The sequence below is a fragment of the Ostrea edulis genome, chromosome 3 (genome assembly GCF_947568905.1).
Source record: "Ostrea edulis chromosome 3, xbOstEdul1.1, whole genome shotgun sequence".
In the NCBI taxonomy this organism is placed as follows: Eukaryota; Metazoa; Mollusca; class Bivalvia; order Ostreida; family Ostreidae; genus Ostrea; species Ostrea edulis.
Genome location: NC_079166.1, coordinates 15,104,023 through 15,120,700, shown reverse-complemented (window position 1 = coordinate 15,120,700; position 16,678 = coordinate 15,104,023).

Here is a 16,678-nt window from a genome sequence, read left to right as displayed (position 1 = left end):
ATATAATTCTTAATTTTGCTTTCAGGAGAACATCTGACATCATACAGATTGCTGCAGTTTGTGAAACTAGGACCATCAATATTTATCTCAACCCAAGTATATCAGTCTGTAAAGAAGCATCAACTGCAACAGGTCTCAGATATGACATGGGACAATTCACTCTTCATGGAGAACCTGTCTCTTTAACAGATCAAGTCAATGGTTTGACCCAGTTTGTAGGGTTTATAACAGACTGTCCTTCAAAACCTGTTATTGTGGGCCACAATATTCAGAACTTTGATCTGCCAATTCTTCAATATCATTTGCAGAGACTTGGTCTTCTTAAAAGATTTGGAGAAAATGTTTTAGGTTTCTTAGATACATATAAACTTGCACAAAAAGTGTTTGACAAGAAAACAATGGGAAATTTCAAACAAGAAAACTTGGTCAGATTATGTCTTGGGAAAAGTTATGATGCAAACAATGCTTTGTCTGATGTTTGTAGTTTACGAGAACTGTACAAGTCAAATTTAGCGTTCAATTGTAAATCTTCAGATATATTTACCATGAATTATTATAGTGTCAGGTCCTCACTAGCTCCAATGGTACAAGGCAATGTAATATCTATACTGAACTCTAAAAGGCTCATAGCTTGCAATCTAAGCCTGAACAAGTTAAAAATCATACATAGGCGTGACCCCCACAGTGGAATTCAGACTATTTTAATGAGTTTCTGTATGGTTCAAAGAAACCTAGAATTACAAAGTCTAAGAAAGTCATCAGCAAAGTTGTTGAATATTTGAACTCCTGTTAAGTTCTTCATAAGTACTTTCGAGTACATTTGTACATGAGCTGTAGTTGCTAGAATCTACATGTATGTTACACTACATTTATTTTTTTATAAGTATGAGATAGCATGCATGTATTTTTATGTATGATATGATTGATAGCAACAACAAAAGAGAATAACCAACAACAAAAATTGTGAGAAAAAGGAAGGGGTGGGGGTGCGCACCCGCACTCCTTGTGGTCTAATTGTCTGGTAGGACAAACTTTTCAGTATGTTTTGTATAGATATATATTGCCATATTCTGTTTAATCTTGATTTTAAGACTGTATTAGCTGTTACATTTTACTATTTTTAAAGTGTGCAAAGAAGAATTGTAAAACTTGAAATTACCAAAATGGGGGGTTTACGTAATTAAGAGACCATTTTACAAAATATCTCTGGTCAACTGTGGTAAAATAGGTTTATTTGTTAACCTTGAATATAATTCTAAATATTTAAAAAGAAAAACTGGCATGTAAACAATTCAGATTTTGAGAATTATTCAAAAATTGCGATATTTTGTGATTTTTTTTCTGAAGGATGTGAGCAGACTAAACAACAATTGTGTATGTTTTCAATTGAATATCTATAAAAATTCTCTCAGCAAATGAATATATATTGGTTTATATAAAGTATAGCATAATATGATGTGCTTTGGTGCATAAATTAATAAAACATGAGATCATGCATCTTTGTGCTAAATTTTGGTTTTTTCATTTGGGGGTATATGTGCTCTGTAGCACATAATATAAAAATAAACCTACAAAGGTATGTCTAATATGGGCTTTTAAAATTAGTTTATGAGTAGTTATTTAGATGAAAAAAATTTGATTGACAGAAATGTCTAATAGTATTGTGCTGTGAAGTAAACATTAGGCCTACATATGCATATTCAGCCCCATATGCATATGTAGCCTACACATATTTTCTGTTAACAAGATTCGATTGAAAACTCCACCAATAAATTACGTAAGAACCAAGATGGCGATTTTATACAGGGACAGCTAAAAGTGCTGGAGGAGAAACCGAAGAAAATGTAATCAACAGAAAATTCAATGTCTTTGTTGTTGGATATAGAATTTACTTCACTCGTGAGACAGGATTTTTTATTTTATATATAAGCACTAAAATCCAACAACACTCAACATTCAAAGTGTCGGATCTAATAGTAGATATGAGGTCAAATAAAAAAAGGATATAAAAAGCACTAAAATTGACCAACGACACGAACAACAGTGAATTGTCAAATGTTCATGACGACCTGTCCCTTCCTCAGGACGATAGAATATTTACATAGAAAAAAAAACTAAATAGAAAAGGAAACTAACACTACAACTAAACTACAAAAGCTGATAACAAACAAAACGTCTACATATTAAAATTATCGAGTGTAATATGTGGTAATAGAAAAGTTTATTTTAATCGAGCGTCAAGACTGACTTGAAATAAAGTTGAAAACAAAGAACGAGTTAACTATAATCAGTATACTTAAGCGGTAATATAACTCTTGACGAATGTAGCTATTTAAATTTCGGGCTCTGGAGGCCGCATTTTATTGGGTCCAATTCGTACACTAGAGCCAATCAAAATGCGGTTCTCATTCCAAACACATGGTAGACGTAAACAATGATGGCTGCAAACTAAAGGTAGCAAGTTCTTCAATTATTTCAACTTCTTGTCGTACATGCAATGATATCAACTTAAACAAATACCACTGTGTTCTCTCTCTAGACAATGCAGATCAGTCATCTTTGTGGTCAGTCCGAAATTCGTTTGGAAAAGATTACGATTTTGGTTGAAGTATTTTAACAACGTCGCTACACAGCAGGGTTAAGGTATCCCGGGTAAAGTTAAAACAAACATCATAAAATGTACCTCGGGGCACTTCACACTATATGACGTCACAATATAAAAGTACGTCACGACGTACAGGTCTATAGTTGTATCGCAGGGAAAATGTCATAATATTTTCTCGCCTTTTATTGCCGTCATCTTGTGTTCAAGCTGTACATGTATGTGTTTAAATCTGTTTGTCAGATGATTTTTTTTTCTTCAGTTTTCTTTGATAATATATAAGTCTCATATTTTTATATATAGTATGTGCACGAAAGACTGTAAAGTAGTCTTTATATTACTTTGTGACCTTGAAATCGCCCCGATGTGTATAATCATTTGGAATAAAGAAAACCAACGCATATACATATCGACTCGGCACAGGTGAAAGATGACGATATTTTATTTCGATCAAGGCATATTCTTAAAGGTAACTAGTTGCAGATTTAGGATTTTGATACGGTAGGATATTTTTGCCTCGTTTAGATAGGATTTGGATGTGAATGTGTAAAATGCTCAACATTTGAGTTGAGATTATGGGAATTGCTATATTTTGAGAGGATATTGTACCGATCCGTATCACTCTTTAAATTTACCATATCAATGTCGACATATCAAGCCCAAACTGCAAATGATTAGAGGATAAAAATAGCTCTACGTCACTTGTATGACGACGTAATGGTTAAGCGAAGGATTTCTCCACGTGATACGATGTTTGTTTATATATTGACAAACGATTTTTACTAAAAATATGCGACGCTTGAAAGAATTTTACTTTTATATGAATATGCAGTTATTACTTGTTATTTTACTCGAGACACCTTAACCCCGCTGTGTAAGTTTAACGTCTGTGAGTTTAACGAATGGTCAGATCAGGCACCAGTAGAGTTCACTTTGAACATTAACTCTTATAATAATGATGATGCAAGTGTAGTCTAAATACGACACAAAAGTACAGGTTGTGTGAAGAGCACGTGGAACAAATGAAACGTGAACTTAATCACACAGTCAGTGACCTATTTATTACACTCGACTCAATACAATCGTCTACTTTAACACTGGGTCACAGCATTGATCAGTATAATTCTATATGAAAGGCGAAGAAAACGAACAGCGAGCAATCCCACAACTCCTATAAGATATAAAATGATGCCTCTCAATCTTGTTCTAGAACCGTCAAATGTTTTAACAAAAAAAATTCTGAAGGAAAAGTCCTGCTGGTAAGGATAAACTTTTGCTTGACGAAAAATGTAAACGCCTTCAAAACGCTTATCGTCATTTCATATCTATTTTCAACTCTGAGCATAGTCCGGAAAACAGTTATAATCTTGTTGATTGATTGAATATTGTTTAACGCCCCTCTCGAGAATATTTCACTCTTATGGAGACGTCACCATTGCCGGTGAAGGGCTGCAAAATTTAGGCCTATGCTCGGCGCTTACGGTCTTTGAACAGGGAGGGATCTTTATCGTGCCACACCTGTGACACTGGACCTCAGTTTTTGCGGTCCCATCCGAAGGACCGTCCCATTTAGTCGCCTCTTACGACAAGCAAGGGGTACTGAGGACCTTTTCTAACCCGGATCCTCGTGAGGTCAGACCTAAATACCTAAGTTCAGAGAGAATATGTTACGTAAGAGCAATCCGAGACAATTTTACAAAACCTTTAAGAAGAATTTTCGAGCGCTGTCTACACATTATCTTTCAATGATTTCTTTAAACATTTAAAGGGAAAAGCACCCCTACTCACATTTTTGCTTTTATGAATAAAGTATTACTTACTGATATCGTAAATGACAGTCTTTAACAACGAAAATTCTTGTTTAACAATTAAATCAATATTAATCCATCATGTATTTAAAATTACCCACCGCTAAGAGAGCATTCATTGAAGTTTAATTGATGACGTCACATCGTCGATTCCGGTTTATTTCATCAGCAGCACTGTAAACATGACAAGTCACGAACAGTTTAGTTTGGAGCCGTATAGATTTGAGCCCGTTCTTTCGCAAGAAGAAATTAAGAAAAGTCGAGTCGCAGACCAGGCAGACGGTACACTTTTCTTCATACAAATGTCGATCTTCAACGTGTCATTACGCAAATGATGGATCCACGGTTTACATAGTATTTTCTTTTCAGATGACTTAGTTGGATCAGAAATTTCGAGGAAAAAAACAAAGCTTTTTCACATCTCCACTTCGCATTAGTGTAATTACCTGCATGACAGGAAGGCATCAACCGATTTACAATATGTTCGTAAATTCTACCACATGCACATCTTTGATGATCTTAAAATCTCATCAAAACCGGAACAGACGGTGTGACGTCAAAATTATTGATTTTTGTGTTCTTGAATAAAAAAGAGTTCCACATCATGGTAGCCTTTATGGATAGCGGGAATTTTAATTTTTAACGTTTCCAAATTAGAACTGAAGCTTATCTAGGCCGTATATCAACATAATAGTATGCCAAATCTTTCTCACATAATTAATCCTATCATTTATCATGTAAAAATGTTTGGAGTTGCCTTTTCCTTTAAAGTTTGTCTGTAATATTACTGATATAGACCGAGCTCAAAATTACATTTACGAGGAGCGAAAGTTGGTGAATCGTCAGGTGTTGACAACTTTTTAAATACAGATGTAAAGTTCGTGATATTTCTACTCCATTATTGTCACTTCTATTCAATATTATCTTTGATCAAGGTACATCTCTAACATGTAGGTCTTAGAGAATTATTTCCCAATCATTTCAGAAAGAAAATGCTAACGACACTAATAACTCTGGAGAGTTGCTTGTCAAAAATATTTACCTCTTTTAGATAATAGATTGGTGATGAAGTGGTCTGACGAGAATATTGTGTCAGATACTCATTTTGGTTTCAAACCAGGTTTTGGCACCACAGATGCTTTATCTGCGTTAGAGAGTGTCTTCATTATCACGTAAGATAAGTTATTTTGCTAGATTCTTTTGACTATCAAAAGGCTTTCGATAATGATAATCGAAACAAACTATTTCTAAACTATTTCGCTGTGATATCACTTGTAAACTACTTACAATTATCAAATTGAGATGTGCAAAATTTCAATCCGAATTATCGAACTTCTTCTCATGTACAATTGGATTAATGCAAGGAGAGGGACGAACTCCCTTTTTGTTCTCCTATGTTAATGATTTTGAGAATGCATTTATCAATACCTTATGTGATGAAATTGATAAAAAAAGATATAGCATTGTTTTGCTAATGTACGCTAATGATACTGTTCTCTTTTCTGAATCAGTTATAGATTTACAAAAATGTTAAGTAAATCAGTGTATTGTAACGAATGGGACCTAAAGCTTAACATTAAAAACACAAAAGTTCCTGTGTTCCGTAAAGGATTGAAAATGAACTCCACCAGCAAAAGTTTACAATGGTAGCGAACTATATGTTGTTGACATTTTTTGAAATTACCTTGGTCTTACTTTGATTATAGTAAAATCACAAAATCTGGTGTATAATCCAGAACAAGATAGAAAATGTATGTACCATATCATTCTAATTGTAATGAAGTTACCGAACAGTGATCAATCTCATAATTCCTTTAAGAAATATAAAATAAATAATAGGATAAACATGGACCTCTGGACATACCAAACGTGGGGTAAGGTGCATAGGAGGAGGATGCATCCCCTGTTGACCGGTCACATCTGCCTTGAGCCCTATATCAGGTAAACGGAGTAATCCGTACTTAAATTGATTGTACCAAGAACGGTCTAACAATCGGTATGTATAAAACACGACAGACAGCATTTGGCATCGTAATAGGTTGTACTGGCAAACTAGATCGTTAGAACGACCACAAAATTTGCGAAATGCTGACTTTAAACGAGACTGTTGAAACCCCTGTAACATCAACTTGTTTGTCAGTAGCTTGTCTCAATGTAAAAACTGATCATACGCAGAACAAACTCTTGTGTATCGAATTATTTGAGATATAAACACGATATGCATGTGATAATGGAGTATTGCTACATAGATATAGATAGTTGAAGATGGAGAAGCTGAAATCATCATGTCATGAAGTTGAGTTGTTAGTTGGCCATTAATAATGACTTTCAATATCGAAGTAGGACGTGGAGGTTTGTGGGGTCTTTTATTAAAAGTTTACAGGGATATATCGAATCGACATATGTGTGTGACCGGTCTACAGGGGATGCATTGTCCTACTATGCAACTAATCCCATGCACCTCTAGTATATCCAGGGGTCTGTGTTTGCCCAACTATATATTTTGCACTGCTTATAGGAGTTATGTGATTGATCACTGTTCGTTATATTCACCTTTCGTATTGAATAAAAGGCAACAAGACTTAAAATTGTATTTTTCTATCCATACATAATGACATGCTATTTTTGCAATAATAAGACCTGCTATTTGCGGTGTTAGGTTAAGCATTTATTATTGTCGAAAGGATTTGGGGATGTATAGTTTAAGAAAATTTTATTTTCAGAATGTCTTAAACAGCGTTTAACTGACAACTTCATGCAGTCACGTGATGCATTTTTTGACAGTTCATCTAAAGGTATTCTGTATAAACACCTTATCAATAACGTTACCATTCAGTTTTACTTAACAAAATCTATTCCAGAAAATTAGATCAGTCTTTTAACAATACTTAGATTATCTGTTCACCAGCTTAGAATAGAACAAGGTAGATATAAAGGCACAGCAAGACATGATCAATTGTGCAAATTTTGTAATTTGAAAGAAATTGAGGACGAATATCATTTTATTCTAATATGTCCTTTGTACAAAAACATCAGATCTACATATATAAAAGGTCTTATTGGTCCCTTGCTTCTATGTTTAAATTTGTATGTCAATTCCAAATAGAAAATAACTCTGTAATCTGGGTAATTTTTCCTGCAATCCAGTCGAAATATCATCTGATATATATGTCATATAGGTGATGCAACTCTTTTCGTGTATGTCCATCTTCTTAATATTCACTTCACTTTTCATATTGTATATACCTTTTTGTTTATATTTTGTATTATATAATGCATTATGCTGATGAGCCGTAAGGCTTAAAGCCAATGAACAATACAAAACAATAATTACGATCTAACACCTTGTAAATGTTTTTTTAATTATACATTGTTTTTTTCGGAAATGGGGGGGGGGGTCTTTTCGGTAATTACTATGTGTTTTCGGTGTTTCCGCTAGTGAGGAGGGCGTGGTCAACTGGCTAAAGAAATTCGTTGGAAAATATTCTTACAATTTCTCTAAATTGTTTAGGATTTCATTTTACCCCAATATCGATCAGTTGCACAAAAGCTTTTGGGTGAATTTATTTAACCATCGAGTTTGTATCTCTCCTGGTGGACAGTCTGTCCCCGAGGATACTTGTCGCTCGATATATGTTCCTTCATGAATATAGCTTGTTCTGCGTATAGTCAGTTTTTAAATCGAGGTAAGCTACTGACAAACAACTTTGATGGTACAGGGGTTTCAACAGTCTCGATTGAAGTCAGCATTTCGCAAATTCTATGGTCGTTATAACGATCTAGTTCGTCAATACAAACTCGCATTGGGTCAAATGCCGTCTGGCGTGTTTCATACCGATTGTTAAGCCGTTCTTGGCACACTGATTTTGACTGCGGATAACTCCGTTTACCTGATCAGGATATAGGGCTCACGACGGGTGTGACCAGTCAACAGGGGATACTTACTCCTAGGCACGTGATCCCACCTCTGGTGTGTCCAGGGGTCCGTGTTTGCCCAACTATCTATTTTGTATTGCTTATAGGAGTTATGAGATTGATCACTGTTCGTTATCTTCACCTTGCATTTGACGGTTGACTTTACGTCATGGTTATACTGGTATTAACAAATTAGATTTAATTCATAGACGTCGAAAGTAATTTCCAAGAAAGGTTAGGGAAGTTGAAGTCGAACGTGGCATGGGGATACAAGTATGTGTCTCTTTACCAATTTAAATAGAATAAAAAATAATGAAGTTCCGCGACAATGAAGCCTCGCTCCTTCTCTCCAACCCCATCCCAATTCCTCAAATAGCAATAAAAAAAACTTTGTACATGGAGCTAGATCCAGTGTTTTTTTTATACCAGACCTATGTCATCATATCAAATTATCAATGTTTGTCCAGTTAAGCAGATATTAATTTTAAATACTTAGAAACTCCGACTTAGTTCACCGAAATTATGAAAGTGTGAAGCAACCATTACCAAATTCCTCTATTCTATTTTGTATGGACATGAAAGCACTTTATCCCAGTATACCTAGGAAAGAAGCTCGCGATATTATTAAAATAGCATTACAAGAGCGTTATAAAAAAGAAGCAACCATTACCAGTAGACACGGTAAGTATATAAAAAATGTTGGATGCTGTTCTTGACAATAATAATTTTAGTTTCAATAACAAACACAACATGCAGACTGAAGGGACCGCGATTGGATCAAAACTTGGGCGAAACTACGCTTGTGTTTACATGTGGGGATGGGAACAGATTCTTCCCGAAAAATCAAAACAACTACCATTATTTTATGTACGTTATATTGAAGATATTTTTGACGGGTACAGAAGAAGAACTTAAACAATTACATAAAACACGCGAATGAAATACATCCAAACATTTAGCTTGACTTACGTCTATCAAACACCAAAATCGATTTCCTTGATGTAACAATCTCAATAACAGACGGAATCCTTTGTACTGACTTATACTGCAAACCCACCGATAAACATATGTACCTTGATAAAACCTCTAGCCACCCCGAATCTACAAAAAATTTATTCCTTTTGGACTTGGGCTCCGTGTGCGTAGAATTTGTTCCACAAAAGAAAAATATAAAATTCAACGAAAGGAAATAACATACTGGTACACAAAAAACACAATAATTTATTTTTTCAGAAAAGAAAATTCATTCGAGCCGTGTGGTGCTAAAACGTGTACTTTATGTCAATATGTCATTAAAACTACTCAATTTGAGGACTACAACGGTAAAAAATATCATATCAGAAATTATATATCAATTGTAAATCCAGCAATGCAGTTTATGGAGTGTTTTGCAAAAAAAATGCAACTAAATTGTATATGTGGCAGAAACTGGGGTAACTTTATACCAAAGGCATGTATTGAATTTGTCACTTATTAGAGAAACTGATTACCCTGTTGCTATTCATTTCTATACATATCCTCATAGTATTGACGATTATTCCATAATAGGAACTGGAAAACGTTACGAAGATGACATTTATCGTCGCTTTAGAGAAAATTTATGGAAGACAAAAATGAATACTTATGTACCATACGGAATAAAGAAAATGGAACATTTTTGTCTTTAATGGTTAATCTCTTGTATGCAAAGAACGTGTTATAACTGATTTTAACAATATTGATGTATTTACGATTAACTACTTACTGTAATATTTCTTGCTTGTTCACTTAGGCCAGAATTTAACTGCTTTTTGAACACACATTTCTAAAATTTTGCTACATTATTTACCAAATATTTAATTGTACGCATAGTCATATTTTAGGATGTGTCCACGAGGTTGGGTGAGTATTGTTCATTTTATTATTATACTCTTACCTTTTTTCAAATGTTTTTCGCCCAATATCAACTTTGACGTTACTTTTCAATTTGTATAGTACTTACTGTGACGTCAAAGAACTTTCGTGTATGTAGTCTTGCGTTACGTTGCTATGACAGACTAAGGTAAGGGGCGCGTTTTACAAAAGAACTTCAGACTTACGACCAACTTTACATACTGGAATTTTCCAGTTTATTGTTAGATTATTCACTCCAAATGCAAAATATTTTTTTTTTAAAGTGTTGAAAATTAAACCTTAGGTTTTACTTCATTCATTTAAAGTAATAACTGTGTAATAGAATTGAAGACTTGCGATTTTGTCGTACGTTGTTTTGTAAAACTGGCCCCCGGTTTGCAACAACAGGGAGATAACTCTTAATATACCTCAATGCACTTCGCGCTTTATGACGTCATAATGACAAAATGCGTCACGTCATAGTTGAATCGAGGGAAAATGTCATAATATTTACTTGTTATCTACTACCGCTGTCAGGTGTCAAGCGGCGTATGTGTAACCCTCTATGACAAAATAATAATATTGTTTCTCAAATGATTATTTATAAATTATTTTCTTTGATATTATAAAAGTCTACAATTTTTATATATACATATGTAGTATGCGCTACGGTTAATTTCCATTAAAATTATGTTGTGACCATGTAATCTCTGCGAATCTTGCTAGGAAAAGTAGGATTTATTTTGATGTTGTTATAATCGATCATTGTTTGTGAATAGTATCCTCAAAGACAAGGTTCGACATTAACGAACTAGGACTTTAGAAATCTGACAATGCTCTCTAATTACATGCACTTCATATTTTAATGCTATAACATCTACTTGCGTTGATAGAGCGATTTATCGCATGAACTTTGAAATGTAGAAAACGCGACTGATATGACCATTTAAGAATAAAAATGGGGTCTTCTCTAGTACATCTTAAAATAGTCTTAATTTTGTGTGAGGAACATTTGCATAACGTCGACATAAAACAGATTTATTTGTGTCATTTTTACTAACTTTACATTACCCCCCTCCCCCCCCCTCCCCTGACCGGGCTTTATATTGTCACGAAGGTTACAGTTGTATGTTCAACTATGTAAACAAACATCAAGCAATGGAACAAGAAGAGGGAAATTATTTCAAAGATGTAGTATATAAGACAGGTTCGGGCTAATGTAACACGGAATTTATGACGAAGCTGGACCGTGGAAAACCCGTCAGGATATTGAAAATATTGTATTGTATTGAATTTCGAAAAAAAAATTAACATCTTAATTTCTAATAAATGTGATACTACAATACTTGACAAATAAATAAAAATATCATTTTGGGGCTGGAATTGTATCTTATTCATGAAAATGCTCAATGCACTCTTCAAACGTTGTACAATTATAAAACAAAGTGACAAATCGCATAAATGAAATAATTCTTTTTAATCTGTTACCATGGAAACAAAGCCCGGTGGGTAGTAATTCTATATGTTTTCTTAAATATTTATGGTCCAAATATTATGTTTAAAGTAAAATTTCTCTGACGTAGACCTTGTAAAGCTGCTCAATATACATTTTTTGTTGCCATGGCAACCAATTAAAATTTTATTTAAGATATAAAAAGTGCTATTTTTTGTGTTTTAAAACAACATTTTTTCTACCAATTAGTATAATCTTATAGATAATACTCTTTTTAAAAATTTCACCAGCTTTTTACCCCATAAATTTGCTACGTGTAGTTCTTATACCACTAGTACTCCCTTTTGTACAAAGATCCCAAAAATGTAAAACATCACAAAAATAAGACCATCTGGTAAAAAAAAAAACGACACGGGCGATTTGTTTTAAAAAGTCACATATAGAATTACTACCCACCGGACTTTGTTTCCATGGTAACAGATTTAAAAGATAAATTCCTACTGAACATATTGATATGCAACATGACTTTGTTCGCTACATGTCAAAATGTCACAAACCTTACCTAAAAAGTGTTTAGAGTTTATATAAAGAATTATATATATATATATATATAAAAAACTCTAAGCACTTTGTTGAAATATTTCGACCGTGTTACCGGTCTTCTTTAGTCGTGTTTATCTCTCATAGCAACGTAACACACGACAAACTTTAATCAATGCATATATGAAAAATTCTGATTGTTAAACCTCTTAATTCATCAACTTTTATCATGTAAATGTTCATGCTTATTTTGTCCAAGTCACCTTTCCCGAACTTTTGTATTATGACGTCATGTATCTATTCCCTCCTCGCAAAGACTATCATGGCGTCATGACGTCACAATATACGTCTCTAAGATAAACAACTTTGTATTCATTATTTGTATTCACCTGATCATGGTTGTTAAAATCCAGAAAGCGCTAGTGATTTAAATATATTTTGGAACTGTATATTTTCCTGCTTTTTTATTGAATTATATATATATATATATATATATATATATATATATATATATATATATGAGCTGCTGTAGGGCTGGGCTTCTAAAGTCCGGCGGTATGTAACAGACGTCAGCTCAAGGTGAAGTAAAGACAGCAACTGATTTGTGTTTACAACTGAAGGGTTAAAAGTTACTGAAGTCCAAACCCAAAATAGTACTGATTTTCAATACACCCCTCTCCATTTTATTTAAAATTATTACAGTACTAAAACTTGTTGAAATGTTTTGTGTTTTTGAAAACCATAGATAAATGTGAATAATGACATGCATCAATCAAAATTGCTGCAAACAATCAGACAAGAAAAAGAAGAATGTGATACATTGTCAGAATGGAATAAAAGTATAAGAGGAATAATTAAAACCCCGCATTAGACATATTAAAACAAAAGTACGCACCATCTACCCTTCTGTGTTTAGTAAACCAGAAGTGATAAAAGAATTAGATAGGTTACATGTGGAATATGTTTTGGTTCCAGCTGACAAAGCTTGTAACAACATTGTCTTTGTAAAGCTCATTATTACAACTGTATTTTAAACGAACTTGGCATTATTTCCACTTTTGGAAATCGTACTTATACGCCAACTGCCCATTCAAAGGACGAAATTCTTCAAAAACATGCTTCAGTTTTAGACATATTTAATATCCCAGTCAATGGTTCGGATGGATATGAGTTACCGTACCTTTACTGGTTTCCTAAATTTGCATTAACTCTTAAAAACAAAGATACATTGCTGGATCCATTAAATGTTCTACGAAGCCTATATCTTTGTTCATCACTAAAATATTAACAGCCGTGAAGGAGAAACTTCAAACGTACTGTGCTTACTACATATGCCAGATGTGGTGTAAATCAAATGTTGATTCTAAAAAATTCTAAAGAACTTTTAGTGAACTTAAAATCGTAAACGTATGATTTTTTAATACTTTACACGACCATTCCTCACGATAGATTAAAGACTAAACCCTTTGACATCATAGAAATTGCTTCTTCAGCAAAAATGGAAAACGCAAATATTACTATTTAGTGATCAGTAATCCAAATAATTACTTTATTAAACGCTACTCTGATTCCATGCACGAGTACATATGTACTCTGAAGTTGAAATAAAAAATATGCTGGAGTTCCTCATTGACAATATTTTCGTGGTCTTTGCTGAGCAAGTCTTCAAACAGTATGTCGTAATCCCAAAAGGCACGAATTGTGCTCCTTCGTTAGCTGATCTGTTTTCATATTCCCAAGAAGTAGAATGTATTCAAAAACTTCTACGTGGAAAGAAAAAATCTCTTGCTGTGGCCTTCAATTCAACATTTAGATATATCGACGACGTATTATCTATTAACAATAATAATTTTCATTCATATGTCGATTCGAAATATCCCAATGAACTCAAAATAAAAGACACCACAGAGTCGTCCACTTCTGCTTCGTACTTAAATATTTTATTGAAAGTAGATATTAACGGCAAACTAACAACTCAACTTTATGACAAATGGGTTTATTTCAGCTTCTCCATGGTTAACGCCCCATATTTATGTAACAATATTCCATTATCACCTGTATATGGTGTTTATATCTCTCAACTGATTTGACACGCTAGAGTTTGCACTGTGTATGGTCAGTTTTTAAAACAAGTTGATGGTACAGGAGTTCCAACAGTCTCGTTTAAAGTCAACATTTCGCAAAGTCTATGGTCGTCATAACGATCTAGTTTGCCAATACAACCTATCATTGGGTCAAATTCTGTCTGACGTGTTTCATACCGATTCTTGGTCGTTCTTGGCACACTGATTTTGACTGCGGATACCTCCGTTTACTTCATCAAGATATAGAGTTCACGGCGGGTGTTACCGGTCGAAAGGGGATGCTTACTCTTCCTTGGCACATTATCCCACCTCTGGTGTATCCAGGGATCCGTGTTTGCCCATTTTCATATTTTGTATTGCATATAAGAGTTATGAGATTAATCACTGTTCGTTATCTTCACCTTTCACAATCCGACTGCGTACAACACCTTACAGATGAGGGACTAGTAAGTTGTTAGAACTTGTTCCCAATCCTTTTGATTCCATCAATAAAATAAGTTCAAAACAAAACTGCATACACAATATATTAACACTTCTACGGTTGTGGATTAGAAGTTTGGTTTTATATACATGTGCATGGCACAGATATTCAAAAAGTTATGCTTAAAGACGCATCTATAAGTTAACGCCCCCAAATTGTTAGTCGTCTGTCAATCAAACATTTAACATATTTAGATCTCAAGTGGAGTGACATCTGCAGAAACTGTGGTCTAGAGCTACCCCAGAGAGGTGTTTTGATAACAATAACAGCCAGTACCTACAGACATTCTTTAGATCTTGAGGAAGCCCTGTATTCTAGAGTTTTGATAGCATTGACCTGTCCACAACTGCTATTTTCTCGTAATTCAATTGTTTTTAAAAAGACCACTGAGCAACGCAATTTTAATATAATTGTAATTTCCCCCTCTATACACAATCAGAAATCAAACAATAATTTGCCCATTAATTTTTAAAACCTGTAACTTATTAGAATAATGTACATGTATATTATCAATTTATGATAGTTCTATATTTATAAAAGAAATTATTCATTGAGCCAATTACTGAGAGTAAAAGAGAGAAAAAGGGGGTGGTGTAGGCTGTGTGTCATCTAGCCATTGGGATACAATCATCATACAAACACTATTACCACAGAATTACTGCAGACGGCCCTGAGACCCTTCCTGTGTGCATCAAAAGTATACACAGCACCCTGATCTCTTGGACAGGTAAATTCCAGGTAAATACAGTCCCTGAAACGTTCTACTTTACCATTTTTCCGTTCGCTCACCGTTCGTTCACCGTTCGTTCAGCGTGCGTTAACCGTTCGTTCACCGTGCGTTCACCGTGCGCTCTCCGTTCACAGTTTTGCGTTCAGCGTGCCTCACCGTTCGTTCATCGTTCAGTCTTTTCATTGTCATTCGGAACACCAAAGTGAAAGGACCAATCTTAATAGCAAGGCGAAAATGAAAATTGAACGTGTGCGTAAGAGTGGAAGGATACTTTCTTACTATATCAGAAATTTAATTTTGAAGTACGAAATGTCAGGATTATCCACTGTGAATGCCGAAAGGTTCATTTGAGCTTTTGTTAAAAACAATTCTAAATGAGAGACGAATATAAGAGCTTGTCGTTATGAATTTAACCCAAGTACAAAAAATAAGGCAGTTTCAAGTAATGAAAACCTCTTCCCCTGTGTTCACGATTTAGCATTTACAACTTCGAGCACAAATTATTATAATTATTTTTGCATTGCTTGACAATGGTTTTAAACAGGTCACCCACCCCCCTACTTTGAAAAATAAAAACAAACAAACAACGCTACATAATGTACATTGTACCGTATGTACGTGTCAGAATGTCAAACTGATATGGCTATGTTACGCCTATATTTATGAAAGACATTGTCAATAAACTGATATTTACTACTCTTGCCAAATTTGAAACTTTTCTAACATTTGTCCTTAATGCAAAGATGTAATTGTTTATCTGGTATTAGCCTTTAAACATTCTACGGGTAGTTCAGTATAATAAACAGTTTTATCTACATCAAATATATACAAATATTGCACGATCTAACTGCAATCTATGGTCACATCAATAAGAAAAATAGAAAGTTTTGTACTGATTATTTCCTCGGGTCGATGTAGCTGCGAAAAATGAATGACACAAAATGTAAGTAGGACTATTTAATACTGTTAGGAATGTTGAGGTGTTGACACAGGGTATACCGTCCGTATTGTTTTTTTACTGTATCTATATTGACTCCTTTCGGGGGTGTTTGTTAATTACAGGTATCCCAAACGATCGAGCTCGTAAAGTTTGAAGCCATACATGAACACCTGTTAATTCTGGATGTCACTACACATGCAGACTATAGTGTTTTCCTTTCCACATACATTGTTTATATATTAAACCCATGCAT